The sequence below is a fragment of the Amblyomma americanum genome, chromosome 4, assembly GCF_052857255.1.
Source record: "Amblyomma americanum isolate KBUSLIRL-KWMA chromosome 4, ASM5285725v1, whole genome shotgun sequence".
In the NCBI taxonomy this organism is placed as follows: Eukaryota; Metazoa; Arthropoda; class Arachnida; order Ixodida; family Ixodidae; genus Amblyomma; species Amblyomma americanum.
The window spans coordinates 75,000,889-75,005,466 of record NC_135500.1 but is presented as its reverse complement, the minus strand read 5'-3'; the positions used below and the strand labels follow the sequence as shown (position 1 = coordinate 75,005,466).

Here is a 4,578-nt window from a genome sequence, read left to right as displayed (position 1 = left end):
CTTTAGTAATGTATACGCCTCACCTGTCCTCCTAACTGCACTAAGCCATATGAGAATTCATTTAATTCCCGGTATTTCCTCGAACAGCACTGCTAGTCTGGCCTCACTCAATAAAGTTGTAGCGTTAAACGTTGTCATGTTCAGATTCCAACAGCGGCGTGTCCGGAGCCAGAATTTCTTAGCACCCTCCGCTGCGTCACAGGTCTGACCGCCGCCGTGGACAGTTGCTCCGCAGCCACTGGGGACTGAGGGCCAAGGGTTAATTGGTTTGCTAATAGAAGGTTGTGGCCAAGCACTACACCAGGATGGCGAAATCCTGCCCTGATGAGAGAGTGCGTTGTCGGTTCTGGTCACCGAGATCAGGCCGCACCCCAGGCCTAGTTATGCATTTCAATCGACACGCGGATTTTCTTTAAACCGGTGAATTGCGCGGCACCAGTATTCTAACCCCGGTTCTCTTGCACGCGAGGCGGATACTCTACCTCTCTGCAATCGCCGACGTAAAAAGCGAAACTTGGAAAGGATGCAAACGATAGCTAGTACATCCGGCTTGTCGTCGAGGTCACACAGCCTTTCAAGAGGGCCCGCATTTGTATCAGGTGAGCGGAACGTAAAACATAGACATCATTTCAGGATCCCGTCGCGCATCCGTCGACCTCTCGCCCCTCTCCACGTGAGCGGCACCCTTTCTCTCGCATCGTCGGGCCGGCCGCCTTCTCACCAACTCTGCCGGCGGCTTTGGAGTCAATAAATATATGCGTCCCTTGGATATAAGACTCAGTTCTGGCTGGCAGCAGTGTGGAGCTGGGCTATTCGAAACATCAGGTCGCCCCTCACAGTTCTCAACAGTTCTTTTCTCTAGCAATTGCGGGAAGAATCGACAGCGCGCAACAGATAGAGCAGGTGAAACGGGAAGAGCAGCAAACATGTCTTCTACCGGAATTAGAGGCTTGCTCGAAACTGTCGCGAGGGATGTAATTCTGGACCGGGATCCCCGCACGGTCGACTGGGTATTGCCAGGAAACAAAGCATTTCTAATATCTCTGTTTGTAGTGTATCTCTACGTGGTCAAAATAGCCGGGCCTCGCTTCATGAAGGACCGAAAGCCATACGACGGCATCAAACCATTCGTCATCCTCTACAACGCCTGCATGGTGGTGTTGAACACGTACTTCATGGTGGCGTTCCTCTCAAAGACGTACGTTGGCGGCGGCTACAGCTTCATCTGCCAGGGTATCAACTACGGGGCTCGCGACGAGAACACCATGAGCATGCTGAACCTGCTCTGGTGGTATCTGCTAGTGAGGATCTCCGACTTTCTGGACACCGTGTTCTTCGTGCTTCGCAAGAAGTACTCGCACGTCTCTTTTCTTCACGTCGTTCACCACATGCTGGTGGTCTACAACGGCTGCTACGGCCTCGGCTACGGTCCTGACGGCCAAGTTATCCTGAGCCTCATCCTCAACTGCTTCGTGCACGTGATCATGTACACGTATTACTTCCTCTCCCTGCTGGGACCGGCTGTCCAGAAGCATCTTTGGTGGAAGCGCTACTTGACCCAATTGCAGTTGGCCCAGTTCACCTTCGGATTTGTACACATGATGGTGCCCATGTTCATGAACTGCGGTTATCCGAGGGTTCACAACTACGTCACGCTATGCGAAGCCGTCTTCTTGTTCACCATGTTCACTCGATTCTACCGTAAGGCCTATAAGGACCGGAAGAGCCCCAGCAAAGATTTTGTGGACAGCAGTGACCTCAAGAGCAAGGTTCAGTGAGAGCGCTCGCTGTTCCGTGGTGTCATATGTGCAAGAGCTCCATCACCTCCTTGGTGGCCTTCCGCAGAAGTGCGCTTCAATATCTCACGTGTGGTGCAAGCGCATCGGTAGTTTTCTGTGAACCTCTAGCATCTTTAAGTGCGCTGAATTTTGTCTCCTTATAAAAGCGCATGGCACACAATGCATCCGTCAACTGACGGGAACTATTCAGCTGAGAAAAACACCGCGCACCTGCTAACTTCTGACGAGTGCGTGAAGACAAAGGGACTGCTTGTCAACCTCTCTTCCCGCAACACACAAGAAGAATAACGTATGGGACACTTCGTCGTCAGTAAGAGCCGTCAACATGCACATTTGTTGGATAACTTTCTTTAAACCAGTTGCTGCGGGGTAGAATACGAATGGCGGATGGGAACTGCCCATTAGAGAAGGTAGGCATTACCTTTTTGTGGGTTTATTTCTTCGGAGGATTGTGAGCGTGATTCCTGCACAACTGAGCACCGACGATGACTGTGATCGGCATGTAACTTCAGACGTTGTATTATCGTATTGTATACATTGGAAAATGAAATTTTCAGGCTTGCTTCCGGGGCAGGCTTGGAAAAGTGTTGTTTTAATAGCAGTCAGTTTCCGAGTACTTTCGAAAGTATCACTTGCAAGCATGTAGATAAAGGCGGCTCTCGGCAGTGTGCGGCAGGAATAGAGGATCGATGGCGCGTGAAGCTATGTACGTTCCGAAATATGCATGGCACCTGCAGGTTCATCAACCCAGCGAAATCAAAATAGCAGTGTTAAACTGACGTAGTAGCCAGGAGCGACATTCAGCTTTTCGAGCTATCACGATCACTGGATTATAATGGAATGGAAGGGAGGAGATGCGAATGCGATGTCTGGATGTGAAGTTTGCGAGCTAATGCTGAACGTTCAGATATATTTAGTATAATTTCAACGGTTTGAACAGCTCTATACATCTGCACGAAAGAGATAACATCATCCGTCGGCGGCATCGGATGCATTCGCTTGTTTTTTAGCTTTTTTCGTGTTCATTGCTTTCCTGCGTATAGTATACAGGTACAATTGTTGCCGTAGAAATAAATTATCTGCGTTGTCACCTGAGTCAGTTTTTTTTTCTGGCTGGCGAACAAGCCTGCTGTGTGGAAAACACGTATCTCGGGAGTATAAATTTTCACTAGTTCTGCGAAGAAATCACTTATGCTGATACGTAGAATAACAAAACCACTTAGGCTTAAATGTCAATATTTGACAAATTATAATAAGAGACACTTTCGCGTCCTTTGCGCAGTCTCCTAGAAGCATTCCTGCTCATGAAAAGCTTCTTTGCTAGATGTCTATTATAAAGAGAAAACCGTGTTCATGGAGATGGGTGCACCGTAGATTTATGTTGACGACAATTTAGCGCAAAGGCTCTTTATATTGTACGAGTGCAACAATCAGGGAATAGTCTTTAATTTGCGTGCCTTACATAAGCAGATGTTTCATTTCATGAGAAAAGCGTATTTGTAAAAAGAATTCTTATAATGTACGATTTGTTTGGCTGCAATCTTCCAGCGCATTTGTTGAAGAGTCCGCCAATTGAGTTAAAAAGTTTAACACCCTCAAGCTGTCAGGCTAAAAAACCAATAGCGCAACGTTTGTTTCTCACTATTCAACACTAATTTCGCTTGACGGCTAGAATTAGCACTGTTAATACAGTAATATTAATGGCGACGGCCAGGGCGTCATTTTATACGCCTTACAAATATGGTCATTCTGTGGAGTTAAAATGGTGCTTAAAAACCGTAAGGGTTTGCTGGGCCGCTTAAACAATGAGAGGCCGTACTTTTCGTTAAAAAGAAATTAAAAGCGGTTGTCCACACGGGACTAAACTAAATGGCAGCACTTTAAAACGCTGCCAGCTCAATCAGGACGGAGTCACTGCCTTTAAAAACTGTTATCTTTACATCATAGGCTTTCCAGAAAGTCAACAGTCCGGAGGACGTGGCTTCCATAAAACAGATAAATAATGGCAAGAAAAAAATGCTCCCCGTAAGAGCAGTTTATTGAAGGCTGATACAGTAATGCCATCTGACAAGAGCCGCGCACAAGGGAAGGGCCAGAAAACAGTAGATGAGCTATTTGTGAAGTAGAGATTACTGTCAGATAACAGAGGTTTTGTTGTATGATAAATGCGGGCATTTTAGCGTTGTTTTAGGCATGTAGCCGAGAGGAGCGGCATATTTTCCTGGAGCCAGCGTCTGAAGAGGCAAGTTTTAGTGGTGTCGCTGTCTGAGCCGGTAGGGAATATTTAAAATAAAAAATGTGTTATCCGCAGCAGCCATAGGATGTGCCCACATGTCGTGTCGACCTCTCATCAGAACTGCGAGGTTCGACTCCATAATCTACGACATTGCCACACTGCTCACATTTGGCAAGCGCCGCCATGCGGCCGAGTGGCATGTCTTGGCTCGTGACGGAGCGAGGAAGACGACCCTTCTGCTCCGGTGGGCCCTGCTGGTCAACTTGGCCTTTCGATTAAAAAGCCGATTTTGAGTCGCGCTACGTTTGTCGGCGACAGTATACTGGAGGAGTCAGTGTCGGCAATCACTGGCAAAAAGTGGCCACGTGAGAAGTGCTTAAAAAGCATTACTTATTAAAGCTAGGGCACTAACATTTTGCACAGTGTGCAGGCTGAAACTTTTATACCCATTCATTTATATTTAAATTGCTGCTTTTGAATCTCCAATGAACGCCTTTGCCTGCAGCTGTTGGCATATGTTACGTGATAGGATCGCCACTGACG

The 4,578-nt window shown here is 47.4% G+C and overlaps 1 pseudogene; it reads left to right on the top strand.

Moving 5' to 3' along the window:
- Nucleotides 1-768: 768 nt before the first annotated feature.
- Nucleotides 769-4,200, top strand: LOC144128040 (very long chain fatty acid elongase AAEL008004 pseudogene; annotated as a pseudogene).
- Nucleotides 4,201-4,578: the final 378 nt, after the last annotated feature.